The following is a 15767-nucleotide window of genomic DNA, read 5'->3' as shown; positions in this document are numbered from 1 at the left end:
CGCCCTCCGCTCTCCGGAAAAGCGTCCCGGACTGCGGAGTGAGCGCCCGAGAGGGTGGGGATGACACCCCGGGGCGACTGCGGAGCGGCACCCGGCCCCTCCAAGGGCCCAGGGGATCTGGATAAGGCCCGCATGTCGCGTCTAGTGTCCGGGGCCGCCCCGCGCATCTCTCCAGAGACTTTCATAGAAATGCAGTACTCTGGAAGGGACAGAAGGTGCTGGGAGCTTCCCGGAGCCCCGGCTCGAGTGTTCGCTCCCGCACTGTCCCCTGGAGTGGGATTGGGCCCCAGGAGCCAGTCGTGGCTGCACTCTTTGCCTGGCTCCTGTCTCAGGGTGACCCCGGATGAGGAGTGTCCCCCTGTCCCCCTGTGCTCATACCGAGGGGGAAAAGCCGGCGCCCAGGGCTTCTGCGATCCGGAGCCTCCCCGGCCAGAACGGCCAGAGCTGCACGCCTGCTGCTCTTTGTACCCTCCCCAGAGGTGGGGCTCTTCCCTGACTCGGGCCGGACTTCGTGGGGGGCGGGGCTCTCCACCCCGCTTCCTCCCAAATTCCCTAGCAAGGGGGTGTGGCCCCGAGACCAGCCCCTCCCAGTGGAGCGTCAGTGAGTGTGAGAGACACCGCTCCTGCGCCCTCCAAAACCTCTGTCCTCGCTCTTCCTGTGGGCCTCGATGGTGACAACCCCAGTGACAGGGGCAGGAACGTGTGGAGGACATGGGTCAAAGCTGCAGGAGCTGAGGCCCCTGGCGAACCCGAGCCCTTTCCTTGGATTCCTCAGGGAGAAATTAGCTTCTCTGTTGTTTGGACTGTTCCACCGAAAACGAAGCCTTTGTAGTTGGAGCAGTTACACGGAACTGTGCTAGACGAGGTAGCCCAACCCCAGTTCTTCCCTCCCTGCAGTAGAATTTCACACCTCCCTCCTGGCCAGGGCCTCGGGTGGGTGGGAAGTTCCTCCCCTTGACTTCAGACTTGGCAGCGTGATGCCCTGGGGCCAGTGGGTTGTCGGCACATGTGAAGTGAGCAGAGGCTCAGAAGGCTCTAGCCGGTCTGTGTAGACTGCGTGCTAATGGGAAGCCACTGGCCCCAGGCGGGGGAGGGAGCCCCAGGGCAGGGCTGACCCCCCCCCCCCAGCATCCACCCTCTGAGCCTGAGTGTGAGCATCGGTGAGGGCCCTTTAAGCCTTTTAAGAGTGGTTTGTTATGCAGCACTGCTGTGGTAACAGCTGACTAATACGCCCCGCCTAACAGAAACGCCCGGGTACCCCGGGGAGCTGGTGTGACAGAACCCAATAGTATGTGGCGTTAGCTTAGTGGTTGGCTTGCGGATGGCAGGGAAACGGATATGGTGAGCTGGAAATGACGACATGTTTCCCTTGTTGTGCCATGCCTAAACACGAGGGAAAACTGGGGAGGTGACAGCAAAGTGCCAGAAGGTAAGTGGAAAAGTAAGATCAAGATGAGTTTAAAAAGATACTTTCTGGGAGTTCCCACTGTGGGTTAAGAATCCGGCTGCAGCAGCTCAGGCCCCCGCAGAGATGCGGGTTCAGTCCCCTGCCCAGTGCAGTGGGTTAAGGATCTGGCGTTGTCACCACTGCAGTGTAGGCTGCAGGTGCAGCTCGGATTCAACCCCTGGCCCGGGACGTCCATATGCCAAGGGTGCGACCTTTAAAAAAAAGAGGAGTTCCCATCGTGGCTCAGTGGAAACAAATCTGACTAGTATCCAAGAGGGTGCAGGTTCGATCCCTGGCCTTGCCCAGTGGGCTAAGGATCCAGCCTTGCCGTGAGCTGTGGTGTAGGATCCTTTGTGGCTGTGGCGTAGGCCAGAGCTGCATTGGCTACAGCTCCAATTCGACCCCTAGCCTGGGAACCTCCATATGCAACCCTTGAAAGAAAAGGCAAAAAAAAAAAGATCTTTTCCCAAAGTCAACGAGGTATCTTAGGATATTAAAAAAATATGGTCGGAGTTCCCGTTGTGGCGCAGTGGTTAACGAATCCGACTAGGAACCGTTAGGAGGTTGCGGGTTCGGTCCCTGCCCTTGCTCAGTGGGTTGACGATCCGGCGTTGCCGTGAGCTGTGGTGTAGGTTGCAGACGCGGCTCGGATCCCGCGTTGCTGTGGCTCTGGCGTAGGCTGGTGGCTACAGCTCCGATTCAACCCCTAGCCTGGGAACCTCCATATGCCGCGGGAGCGGCCCAAGAAATAGCAACAGCAACAACAACAACAACAACAACAAAATATGGACGGTGAAATAAACGCTGTTCAGTAGGTCATCAAAACGTAGATGGCACACAGCCGAATGGTGAACGAGTGAGCCGGGAGGTCAAGCTGTGGAATTCTCCAGAGTCAGAGACACACTCATAAAGTAGGAAGGAAATGCTAAGAAACATGGGACGTAAGCCCACTGTTTTCTGCGTTCCGTTATTGAAAAGGAATCAGAAGGACAGAGGAGGAAAGGAATGCTTCGGGAGAGAATATTGAGCAACAGCCTGGGCTGAAGATGCAGGAGGACTCTCCAGCACGCAGAGAGAACGGCATCAAGGAAGAGCTCCCAGGGGCAGAACACAACACGTTGCCTCCAAAACGAGAAAGGAAAGGCTAAGCCTGCCGTCAGAAGGCCGCACCGCTGGATCCCAGGCACCGGCGGGGCAGCTCCGCAGTGTGGAGGCAGGATGCCTTGAGCCTGTAATTCTCTGCCTAGCCTGACAGCCTTTCCGTCGGGAGGAAAAAACGCTTTTCTGGGTCGTGCCAAGTGTTAGGAGAGTTTATTCCCAACAAATACCATCCAAAGTAATTACCAGCTTCCATATACTCCAGCAAAACGACAAACGCGTCCAAGAGGGAAACATGAGCTGCGGGAGCCAGTGAAACTATTTTTATCGGGGACGCAGGCTGGAAAATGCTCTCCACCGTCTGGAGGGGAATCCAGACGGCCTCACCCGGGCCGTGGGGCGGCGGCAGGGGTGGGGGGGATACGTGCTAGGTGTCTCCTTCGTGGGGACAGTTTCCAATCACCTCTAGAGGGGTAGGGACGGCTAAGGTCAAAGTGCATGTGAAACACTTTAAGGTAAATGACTGCAGATATGAAGTCACACCTCCAAAGCGTTAGAAGACAAAAGTGAAAGACCCCCCCCCCCACTTATCTGTCAAAGGCAGGAGATGGGGGCGGAGGGGGTCTAAGGACAGGAAACGCAATGAAAAGCCTAAGCCAGGTCTCAGGAGTGGGTTGCAGTGTGTCAGTCGGTCATCACGGTCAATGCGGTGCAGTCTTGCCTGAAAAGACAGACACCCCGGAGAGGCTACGATTCAGCATCTCGAGGGCGCTGTGTCTGGGAAGCTGACCCCAGCCGTGGCTGGTCTGGCCAGGGGTCCTTAATCTGGGCTCACGGGCAGGGTCGGGGGCCGCATTTTCACACCTGCTCTTCTCTGATCTCACCTCCAGTTTGGCATGTCCTTTGATTCTGAACCCCTGACTCTACTGAAATGACAGGAGGTTTTTTTTCAAATTACACTGCAATGATTGCACGTATCTTGAAATAGTGTTTCTGTTTAGCAGTACTTCCAAATGTTGGTAGGTATTTGTTTATTTATTTATTGGGGGGGTGTTTGTTTTGTTTTTTTCTGGGCCGTATCCGTGGCACATGGAGGGTCCCAGGCGAGGGGTCTTATCCCAGCTGCAGCTGCCGGCCTACGCCATGGCGACAGCCATGCCGGATCCCAGCCACATCTGCAACCTGCACCGAAGCAGCTTGCAGCAATGTCGGATCCTTTAACCCACTGATGGAGGCCAGGGATCAAACCCACATCCTCATGGATACTAGTGGGATTCTTTTTTTTTTTTGTCTTTTTGCTATTTCTTTGGGCCGCTTCCGCAGCATATGGAGGTTCCCAGGCTAGGGATCTAATCAGAGCTGTAGCCACCGGCCTATGCCAGAGCCACAGCAACGTGGGATCCGAGCCACGTCTGCAACCTACACCACAGCTCACGGCAACGCCGGATCGTGAACCCACTGAGCAAGGCCAGGGATCGAACCCGCAACCTCATGGTTCCTAGTCGGATTCGTTAACCACTGCGCCACGATGGGAACTCCACTAGTGGGATTCTTAACCTGCTGAGCCACAACGGGAACTCCCTTGGTAGATATTTCATATGTTAACGAGGAAGCACAAATATCACAATTTTTCTCATTTAGTAATATATCTGTACAAAGCACACAAATCATATACTTTGTTGTCTTGTTATATAACTGGTTTCCGTTATAATCCTGTGTATTTTATGTGCTGAAAAACCTTATTCAAGAGCTTCCGTGCCTGCCCACTTGCCCCTCTCACAAGTGTCCTATCTTAATAAATCTATTTCTTGCCTAAAAGGAAAAAAGAAAAATCGTATTCTCGGGAGTTCCCTGGTGGCCTAGTGGGTTAATGATCTGGTGTCACTGCTGTGCCTCGCATTGCTGCTCTAGCAAGTTTGGATCCCTGGCCCGGGAAATTCCGTGTGCCACAAGAACAGCCCCTTCCCACCAAAAAGTTTACAATGATAAATTTTGTATGTATATTTTACCACAACAAAAAGCAAACAAAAGGAGGTCCTGTCGTGGCGCGGTGGAAACGAATCTGACTAGGAACCATGAGGATGTGGGTTTGATCCCTGGCCTCCATCAGTGGGTTAAAGGATCCGACATTGCTGCAAGCTGCTGCAGTGCAGGTTGCAGATGTGGCTCGGATCCGGCATGGCTGTAGCCATGGCGCAGGCCAGCAGCTGCAGCTGGGATTAGACCCCTCGCCTGGGACCCTCCACGTGCCGCAGTGAGGCCCTAAAAAGCAAAAAGCAAAATAAATAAATAAATAAAACATCGAAATTCGTAGGATGACAAAAAAAGCTATATTCGACAAATGCTCATCAAAAAGAGCAGATGCGGTAAGAGTAATAAAGATAAAAAAGTATCCAAAGCAAAGACGAAAAACATTTAGAGGGGTCCTCCCCGGAAACCCCCCACGATATTGAACTTGCAGCCATCACAGAGAAACGGGGCCATCTGGGGCTTGAGTTGCAGAGACCAGGCCACAGACAGCGGGCTGCACAAGCAAAGTGTGTTTGTCTGAAGCAGGAAGATGTGGAGCCCGAGATGGTACAGCTGTTGCAGGACCTCACTAGATAGAGAGGCTGGCTTTTGGAGGCATCTGGCTTTTGTCCTCATGGTTGCAGAATGGCTGCTGCGCCTCCAATTATGGGCTTTCCCACGACCACTCAGAAGGGGAAGGGCTACGGGCTAAAAGCCTAAGCCTTATCGCCACAAAGCTTCTCCTTCGAGTTTAGGGAGAGGAGTCCTCAGAGAGTTCAGCCTTACCTCTCCTTGGCCAGGACCGGGTCACATGGACACCTTTTGTCTTCCAGGGAGGCCAGGAGTCGACAGAGGACAGGAAGGTGAACGAGAGGGGTCAGGGGACTGGTGCGCCTCTTTCTGCCACACCAGTTGGGAACGGCTATGGGCCAACCAACATAGCTTTGGAACACAGAGCAAAGCACTAGCGCACACCTGTTTGACGAAGCCACACTTAGAAGCTCCTCACACATCGGTCTCAGAAACTGAGAGGCCAGGTAGACAAAAAACCAATGAGGAAATAGTAGCTGCGAAAAGTGCAATTCGGATTTCCCGTTGTGGCTCAGTGACAACCTACCTGACAAGCATCCAAGAGGCTGCCGCTTCAACCCTGGCCTCACTCAGGGGGCTAAGGAAGGATCCAGCATTGCTGCGAGCTGTGTCGTGGTGTAGACCAGCCACTGCAGCTCCAATTGGACCCCTAGCCTGGAAACTTCCATGTGCTGCAGGTGCGGCCCTAAAAAGCAAACAACAGCAAAAAAAATCATCTGAGTCTAGGGACCTTCCTCCCTCCCTTCCTTTCTCTCTTTCTCTTTCTTTCTTTCTTTGTCTTTTTAGGGCCACACTGGTGGCATCTGGAGGTTCCCAGGCTCGGGGTTGGATTGGAGCAGCATCTGCTGGCCTACACCGCAGCTAGAGCAACTGAGGATCCGAGCCTCGTCTGGGACCCACACCACAGCCCACGGCAACGCCGGATCCTTCACCCACTGAGCGAGGCCAGGGATCGAGCCCGCGTCCTCATGGATGCTAGGATACTAGTTGGACTCGCTTCCTCTGGGCCACGACGGGAACGCCTCCTCCTCCTCCCTCTCTGCATGCTTCGTCTGGGTCTTGCATTTTTGACCGCAGCTCCAGGCTGAGGACCCCCAAATGTGTACTCAGGCCCCAGATCTGTAGGTTGCCTCCACATGGACGCTCACAGGACTTCGTGGTCAGTGTGGCTGCCTCTTTGGAATTCTTGGGGCTAATCTGGAAGGATGTGGGTTGGCTGACAGCCCAGAGGGGCGAACTGCACACCCAGGCTTCCAGTGGCACCGGAAGCAGGGCTGCCCCTGGCATCCAGGCGGCAGGAACCTGTGGCCTTCTGCTTGGGCCTCCATCTTCTGGCTTCCAGCTACCGGTGCCACAGAACAAACCGTCCCACACTCAGTGGCAGGAACCCCCATTCCCTGAGGCACACGCTTTCTGTGCGTCAGGAGCTTGGGCTGGGCCAGAGGCAACGGCTGGTTCCAGGCTATCTGGGCCAGGGTGACTCAAAGGGCCTGGGGGCTGGAATCATCTGGAAACACTGGTGTTTGCGCATCTGATGGCTGATTCTGGAAACACCGGTGTTTGCGCCTCTGATGTCTGATGCCGCTGTCGGCGGTGGCCCCTCCGAGAGGCTGGGCCTCTTCACCACGAGGAGGCCTTGGGGGCATCAGACCTCCTCCGGCCTGCCCCAGGGCTCCGAAGCTAGAGAACTGGCTGGAGGCAACGAGGCTTCCGCCCCCCAGCCCTGCTGTCCCCAGAGCCAGCCCTGACCCTCGGGGGCGGGGGCACAGAGACCACGAAAGGCGTATCAGAGGATTTGTGAGCATGCATTTTTTTTTCAAACCACGCGTGCGGGAAATGGCCCAATTCTGTTCATTGCACAAGGGTCGAAATTCCAGGGAGTGAGTCTAACCAGTGAGATTCAAAGAGTCCCCAGGAGAGTTCACTTAAAATTCGTGGGAGGAGGAGTTCCCGTCCTGGTGCCTTGGAAACGAATCCAACTAGGAGCCATGAGGTTGCGGGTTCGATCCCTGGCCTCGCTCGGTGGGTTAAGGATCCAGCGTTGCCGTGAGCTGTGGTGTAGGTCGCAGACGCGGCTCGGATCAGGTGTGGCTGTGGCTGTGGTGGAGGCCGGCAGCTACAGCTCTTATTCAACCCCGAGCCTGGAAACCTCCGTGTGCCGCGGGTGTGGCCCTTAAAAAAAAAAAAAAATTTTCATTGAAAAGTTGGTCTGTGAATTTGGGGTGGGTTTCGGGAAGGCCCCCTTGGTGACTGTGAAGCAGCTTCCTGGAGGAACCTGCCTCTGAGAGGCATCAGCTCGGCCCCTGTTTCTCACAGTCAAGATCGCCAGGCCAACCCGCATGCAGCACTGGGCGCATGGGCGATTGCGGGGTGGACCAGGACCCCAGCCCGGGAGAGCACGCAGGGCGCGGAGTGAGAACGAGGGGTCCGGGGGAGCAGGGAGCAGAGGCGTGAGACGGGGGACCTGGAGTGGGCTCCTGCGGCCCGGCCCCTCCCACCTGGGAGCCCCAGCAGGGTTTCCGGACCCCAGCCCCAGCCCAGTGCCCGCTCACAGCCCGACCCGGATGATCTGAGAGGCCTGGAAGCGTGGCCTGCAGCCTAGTGTCTCTGCAGACAGACGAGGGACCCGGTGGTTCTCAGCCTGAGCGCCCATCACGACTGACTTGGGGACTTGCCCACACGCACAGCCTCGATTCCAGCAGAGGCTCTGCAGGACCCTCGACGGGCCTTTCTAAGGGCTTACGCTTTTTGTGTGTGTGTGTGTCTTTTTGCCTTTTCTAGGGCCACTCCCTCGGCATATAGAGGTTCCCAGGCTAGGGGTCGAATCGGAGCTGTAGCTGCCGGCCTCCACCACAGCCACAGCCATGCGGGATCCGAGCCACGTCTGCGACCTGCACCACAGCTCACGGCAATGCCGGATCCTTCACCCACTGAGCAAGGGCAGGGACCGAACCCGCACCCTCATGGTTCCTAGTCGGATTCGTTAACCACTGCACCACGATGGGCACTCCCTAAGGGCTTATACTTTTATTTAAGTGTGGGCAAATACATGTAAGCAATCCAGCAGTATATATTTGGCAATTATAAAAAATCACATTATATTATTTTACATGACTGTGATATGCAAACATTATTTTGAAATAACCATGTAAAATTTATTTTGAAGTAACTATGGATTCATAGGCAGTTGTCAGAAATACACACACAGATTCAACACGCCCTTCACCCAGTTTCCTCCCAAGGCAACATCTTGCAAAATCACCCCACATCACAGCCAGGGTTTTGGCATCAGTGCAGTCAAGATACAGAACATTCTGTCACCACAAGGGTCCCCCAGTTGCCTTATAGCCACGCCCACCCCCACGTTGACCAGCCCTCCCCATCCTCTTCCTCTCCGTTCCTGGAATTTTGTAATGTTGTCTTTGTCTTACTATGAATGTTATGTAAACGGGGCCTACCGAATGTGAGCTTGGGGACTAGTTCTTCTTTTCTCTTTTCCTTTTGGTCTTTTTAGGGCTGCACCCGCGGCAGATGGAGGTTCCCAGGCCAGGGGTCGAATCGGAGCTGTAGCCACCGACCTACACCACAGCCACAGCAATGTGGGTTCCAAGCCGAGTCTGCGCATGCGGCATGCTGGAGCGTTGCTCACAGCAACGCGGGATCCTTAACCCATTGAGCGAGGCCGGGGACCGAACCTGCATCCTCATGGATGCTAGTCAGATTCGTTCACCGCTGAGCCCGGACGGGAGCTCCGGGACTGTTTTTCATTTTAGCCCTTCTGGTAGGTGTGTGCCCAAGCCTCAGCCGCGCTGGGGTTTTAATTTGCATCTCTGACCAGGACGTGGGCCGCCCCCTCCTGTGCCCCGCTGCCATTTGCGTGGCCTCTTCAGGGAATGTCTGCTTATGGTCTTTCGCCCCTTTTCTAATTCGATTGTTTGCTTTTTTGCTGCTGAGCTTTAAGAATTCTTTCCATAGTTTGGATACTAGTTCCTGGTCGGATTTCCCCCATCGGTTTGTTTCCTTTCCTTTTCTTTTTTCTTTTTTTCTTTTTTTGCTTTTTAGGGCCGCACTCGTGGCATATGGCGGTTCCCAGGCTAGGGGTTGAATCAGAGCTACAGCCGCCGGCCTGCAGCACAGCCACAGCCACACTGGATCCGAGCCGCATCTTCAACCTACACCACGGCTCCCGGCAGCGCCAGCTCCCCAACACGCTGAGGGAGGCCAGGGATCCGCCACAAAGGGAACTCCTGTTTTCTTTTTTGAACCTTTCTTTTTTTTTTACTTCTGAATAATGTCCTGCTTACTGTTGTTACTAGAATAGCACAAAGTGCTTCTGGGTGCAGCTCAGTTTCCCCAGGTAGTAGCCTTTTACCATGTTTTCTTATTCTATTTACGGTTTTTAATTTTTGGAACCATCTGAGAGCAAGTGACAGACACGATGCCGCTACCCGTTAACACTCACCTGTGGATTCCCTGAGACAAGTACCCACGTAACGATCAAAGTCGGGACGTTGAGGAGTTCCCTGGTGGCTTAGCGGTTAAGGACTTGGCATTGTCACTGCTGTGGCTCGGGTTCAGTCTCTGGCCAGGGAACTTTGGCAGGCTGCGGGCACAGCCAAAAAAAAAACAAAAACCAAAAAACGGATTTTATCTACGTGTTCCCTTTTTTGGCTGCCCTGCGGTGTATGGAGTTCCCCGGGCCCAGACGATGTGGCGGCACTGGCTCTGGAATCCACTGTGCCAGGCCAGAGATCACAGCTGTGTCCCAGGGCCCCAGAGACGCCACCGAGCCTGTTGGGCCACAGCAGGAACGCCTGAGGACGTGAATGTTGATACCATATTACCCTTTACTCAGACTCCAGCCGAGGGCCTCGGATGCCTCAGCAGCGTCTTATCCAGACGCCAAACCGGGATCACACGCTGGCTCCGGGTTCTCTGTCGACTTCGTTTCAGAATCCAAGTGCTTCTCTGTGGCTCTGCCACTCTGGCGCCGGCAAGCCTTTGTGCCACATTTGTCTGTGACAAATGGGGCAGCACCTCGGGATTCAGGGAGGAGGGCAGATGGGCAAACGGAGGCCAGCAGGCGGGGGGGCTGCTCAGGATGGCTCAGCAGCCAACAGCAGTCTGCCCAGGCCCTCCAGCCCCTTGCCAAGACTGCGTGGACCCTGACCTGGGAGTCTGAATATCACTGTCAGTTGCTCAGGCAGCCCAGAAGGTCAGAAGACCAGAGGGTCACTTCCATTTTTCTTTTTTTCTTTCCTTTTTTTGGTCTTTTTTGGGCTGCACCTGCGGCACATGGAGGTTCCCAGGCTAGGGTTCGAATCGGAGCTATAGCTGCTGGCCTACACCACACCCACAGCAACATAGGATCTGAGCCGCATCTGCGACCTACACCACAGCTCACGGCAACGCTGGATCCTTAACCCACTGAGCGAGGCCAGAGATCGAACCCGAAACCTCATAGTTCCTAGTCGGATTCGTTTCCGCTGCGCCACAACAGAAACTCCCTAGTTTTCTTTTTAAAATGAGCCTCACCTGTAGCATATGGAAGTTCCTGGCTAGGGGTCGAATCGAAGCTGAGGCTGAGGGCTCTGCCACAGCTACAGCAACTCGAGATCTGAGTCACATCTGCAACCTACACAACACCTTGTGGCAATGCCAGGTCCTTAACCCACTGAGTGAGGCCAGGGATCAAACCCACATCCTCATGGATACTAGTTGGATTCTTAACCTACTGAGCCACCATGAGAATTCCAAGAGGGTCACTCTTTTTGGTCTTTTTTTTTAGGTCTGAACCTACTGCATGTGGAGGTCTGCAGGCTAGCGGGTGGATAGGAGCTGAAGCCGCCGGCCTGTGCCACAGGCACAGCAACCCAGGATCCGAGTCCCGTCTGCACCCTACACCACAGCTCACGGCAATGCCAGATCCTTAACCCACTGAGCAAAGCAGGGATCGAACCCGCCTCCTCATGGATGCTAGTCAGGTTCATTAACCACTGAGCCACGACGGGAGCTCCCCAAGAGGGTTGCTGTTGAAAAATCTAATTTAAAATATCTTTATCTGTAGAGTTGGTCTTTATATTTCACGACTGTGAATTTTTTTTCTTTTTTTTTTCTTTTTTTGGCTGTGCATGTGGCATTCGGAAGTTCCTGGGCCAGCGATCCAACCTGAGCCACGGCTGTATTAGCACCCGATCCTTCACCCACGGAGCCGCCAGGGACTCCAGGACTATGACATTTCCGAGGTGACTTGGGAAAACATCCCTCGGTTTGGGTGAGTGCCTCGATCCATTTCCGCGCTCTGGGCAGGACCGCATCGGAAGGGATGGTCTTTGCTGCTCTCACTGCGTCTTATCTGAAGGCACGCGACACCTTTTGTTCCAGCGCTGGTGGCAGGAACGCTCATCTTTCAGGTAAGGCAAGTCTGCCAGGCTTCTCCACTGTAAGGCTGATGGATAAGGATTTGAACTCACTAATGAACGAGGGATAATTAGCAAAGACTCGGTGCGGACGTGTGTAGAGTCCCTGTAAATTTTCTGCTTCCCATCGGCCTTTTGGCCCCTTTGTTGCCAATTCTTCCTGAATCAGTGCTAATATACAGGTGGCCGAAAGCAAGTTTTCTAATTCCATTGTGCCTTCTACACCTAGGAGCCCACTCTCTCTCCCCTTTATGTAGCCATTCATTTATTTCTGTCGTGCATTATTTGTAGCCTAAAGATAACCTTCCTCCCCTCTTTATTTGCTTGCTCAGAGTCTTCTGGATTTGGACAGCGGGAGCCCCTTCAGCCGCGTCCTGCCTTTTGAGCCCCCATCACGCATCATCCTTCCTTCCCTTCTGCCCCCGCTGGAGATTCCAGCCACAGCATGTCCTGCCCCAGCCCTGGAAATGAGGCGTTTCTCCAAAAGCCCTGGTCCCCTCTAGAAGCGAATGGAACTTAGAAAACCAAGATCTGGGCACTGGCTCTGCTCGTTGTTTCTTTATGAGCCCCTTTGGCAAACGGCTAAGACACACGCACACCTATTTCTATGTTAAAAATCATGAATTCAGGAGTTCCCGTTGTGGCTCTGCAGGTTAAGAACCCGACTAGTATCCATGAGGATTCGGGCTTGATCCCTGGCCTTGCCCAGGGGGTTACGGATCCAGTGTTGCTGTGAGCTGCGGTGTAGGTCACTGACACGACTCTGATCCAGTGGGGCTGGGGCTGTGGTGGAGGCCGGCAGCTGCAGCACTGATTCGACCCCTAGCCTGGGAATTTTCATGTGCTGCAGGTGCGCTCCTAAAAAGAAAAAGGAAAAAAAAAAAAAAAAAGGAAAGAAAGGGAGAAAGAAAAAATTCCTTTAAAAAAACAGTCATGAGTTCATACCAGACCCACAGCTGGTGTCCTGCTTCCTGAGCCAGTCTAGGCTTCCTCCTTCCTGAATTTGAAGCTCCCCCCTCAGGAGGGGAGACGCCTGGCTTCTTCAACACACCTCCAACGACTGCCTTGCCCTGCATGCAGCCCTCCAGCCACACGCCTGCAGGGTCCCATTCCTTGGCCCCCCCCAAAAGGACTGGGTTAGATGGAACCGAGGAGAGGGTCAGAGGGAGGGCAGCGCTTTCCCGCGGCTGCTGTGACACATTGCCGCGAACTGGGTGGCCTAGGACACCACGCTCCAACGGGTTCTCGCCTTTCTCTAAGCCTGGAGTCCCAAGTCCAGGTGTCGCAGGGTTGGTTCCTTCTGGAAGCTCTGGAGGAGGATCTGTTTCGTACCTTTCCCGGCTCTGTGGCTGCCGACAACGTGGGGCTCCCTGGCGTCGGGCCTGGGAAGATCTCGCTGGGCACTCTCAGCGCCGCGGGCAGCCTTGCGCCGGGAGCCCCAGGAGGGAACGTTTGTCTGGGTTCTTTCACCCTCAGCGCTGAAGAGGCCTCGGATCTGGGGCCTGGACAGGCCGGGACGGGCCAGAGAGATCTTTCTGGGCAGCGTGCTGGCTGCGGGGTCCTTGCAGGTTTTCTCCCCCCAGCTCTGCCTCCAAGACTTGACTAGAATCCATGAGGATGCGGGTTCGATCCCTGGCCTCACTCAGTGGGTTGAGGATCCAGCATTGCTGTGGCTGTGGTGTAGACCAGTGGCTGCAGATCCGATTCAACCCCTAGCCTGGGAACCTCCACATGCCGTGGGTGCGGCCCTAAAAAGAAGAAAAAAGAAAGAAGTGGCCCCAACCCAGGGAGCACGTGCTCTGAGCAGAAAGAAGTCACTGCTTAGACCTGTCACAGACGAGGGGGCTTTGTGTTTAGAGGGCAGTTGGGGGCGCTCCCCAGAGGCCCCGCTAAGCGCTGCGGCCCCCTTTGGGGAACGGGGGTCGGGAACTTGCTCTCTCGAGGGGTGGGGGTGGGCGGGATCTTGCTCAGGCATTAGCAGCGCCTGGATTTCCAGAAGGTGCTGGGGGAGGGGGTGGCTCTCCCGAGAGACGGGCCCAGAGCGAGGACACGGCCCGTGTCAGCTGCACCGGCCTGCATTTCGGTCAGGACGGGAGAGGCCGGAGCAGTGCTCTGTGCTCTCGGGTTCATTTGTTTGATGAAGTTGTCATAACTTGAAAGGCTCTGGTTTATAACACTAACTTCCTGTTCCAGCTCACTTGCCAACATAACCACAGGCAGGTTAACGGCAGGCCCATCAACCCGCAGGGGAGGTGGCGAGCGGGAGCCCCCTCCCCGCCACGTGGCCCAGCACACACGTGGGCCGGTCTTGGCTGGGGAGGCCGGCCCGGCCCCGGCGGCTCAGCCACGTCTACGCCGCGTTCCAGGGCCCCCTCTGCCAACCTTCCTGTGAAGGGGCCCGGCTGGGGGGGAGGAGAGGCACCCCCCGTGTGTGCTGGCGACTGAGAAGGGGAGAATCACCTGGGGACATGGACCCCCAAACGTGAGCGCCCCTGATCTGCAGCTCTACTTCCAGGGACCCTCCCAGCAGCCGAACCCCGCAGGCGCCGGGGGTGGAACCAGGAAACCGAAGCCTCTAAGCTGAGCGTCCGTGGGGACGGGTCTATGACCCACTGGGGGTGGGGGCGCAGGTGCTGGGAGCAACCATGGGCTCTATCATCTTTTCTGCCTTTGGGATTTTTTTTTTTTTTGTCTTTTTGCCTTTTTAGGGCCACACCCGCGGCATATGGAGGTTCCCAGGCTAGGGGTCCAATCAGAGCTGTAGCTGCCGGCCTACGCCGCAGACTCAGCAACGCCGGATCCAAGCCGCGTCTGTGATCCACACCACAGCTCACGGCAACGTCGGATCCTTAACCCACTGATCCAACCCACAACCTCATGGTTCCTAGTCGGATTCGTTAACCACTGCACCACGACGGGAACTCCTGGAATTTTTTTTAAGCATTGTATTATTTTCCTAGGGCTGCCGTGAAAATTTTCTACAAATGTAGTAACCAAACAATAGGAATGTGGAGTTCCCGCTGTGGCTCAGTGGGTTATGAACCTGACTAGTATCCATGAGGATGTGGGTTCGATCCGTGGCCTCGCTCAGTGGGTTAAGGATCCGGCGTTGCCGTGAGCTGTGGTGTAGATCACAGACGCGGCTTGGATCCGGCGTTGCTGTGGCTGTGGTGTAGGCCGGCAGCTGTAGCTCTGATTGGACCCCTAGCCTGGGAACCGCCATAGGCCGCAGGTGGGGCCCTAAAAAGGAAAAAACCAAAAAAACCAAAAAAAAAAAACCAACAGCAGGATTTTGTTCCCTCAGTGCTGGAGGCCAGGAGGCTGAGGTCAAGGGGCGCTGGCCGAGCTCCCTCCGACGGTTCCAGGGAAGTACCTGCTTCCTCCAGCTCCCGGTAGCCCGGGCCTATGGCCACAGCAGCGCAACTCTGCCTCCTCCTTGTGTGGCCGCCCTCTGTGTCCGGGTGTCACATCTCCCCCCTTCTCTTATGACAGGGACGTCTGTCCTTAATTTTGGACCCATCCTAAACCCAGGGCGACCTCCTATGGAGACGGTATAAGTCGGAGCCAGGGGGAGGGGGGCAGAGCCCAGCCCCTCCCCTGTGAATGGAGGAGCAGAGCCGAGGGAGGGGCACGGCCCAGGCTGGTGGGCTCCTGGGCTCCCAGGCCCGTGGCTGGCCTCTAGGTCCAGGGACACAGGAGGAGCTCACACAGCCTATTCCCTCGGGGGGGCCCCTGAGAACCGCAGGGGATACGGCGGGGCTCACAGGGTGCCCGGGGCTGTGCCACCAGGTCAGGGCCTTCCTGCAGGCTCGGGAGGTTGGGGCCAGGGAGCCAGTTCAGGGAGGGGACACTGGGGTGCACACTGGCGTGGGGAGCGATCAGTCCCTGAGGTGGCACTCAGCTGGGAGGAGAAAGGGAGCCAAATGGGCCTGTCCGGGTGCCCAGTGGCTTCTCGCGCGCCAGACACAAGGGTCTGGGCTCCACCTGCTCTCGGTTGACCCAGGACGCCGAGACTCTTCCTGCTGGGATCTTCCTTGTCCCCAGCCTGTCCTGGGGGCCCCCCTGCCGCTTCGATGTCCCCTCCCTCCCTCTAGGGGCGTCCCCCTTGCCCTGGCACTGACCTCATCCCCGCCTCTGCTTTCTGTCTGAGCGCTGCCTGGACCCCGGAGTCCAGGTCCGCAAACCAGCAGGCAGCTCTCCTG

At 55.9% G+C, this 15767-nt stretch overlaps 1 long non-coding RNA gene across 1 annotated transcript; it reads left to right on the top strand.

Annotated features, from left to right (window-relative positions):
- The first annotated feature begins 11307 nt into the window (after positions 1-11307).
- Positions 11308-12108, top strand: LOC125115157 (uncharacterized). Its single transcript, XR_007131991.1, has 2 exons — positions 11308-11559; positions 11898-12108. It is a non-coding gene; the product is annotated as an uncharacterized LOC125115157 (long non-coding RNA).
- The last annotated feature ends 3659 nt before the right edge of the window (positions 12109-15767 follow it).

Source organism: Phacochoerus africanus, chromosome 14 (assembly GCF_016906955.1).
Source record: "Phacochoerus africanus isolate WHEZ1 chromosome 14, ROS_Pafr_v1, whole genome shotgun sequence".
Taxonomy (NCBI): domain Eukaryota; kingdom Metazoa; phylum Chordata; class Mammalia; order Artiodactyla; family Suidae; genus Phacochoerus; species Phacochoerus africanus.
This window is presented reverse-complemented; position numbering and strand designations above follow the sequence as displayed.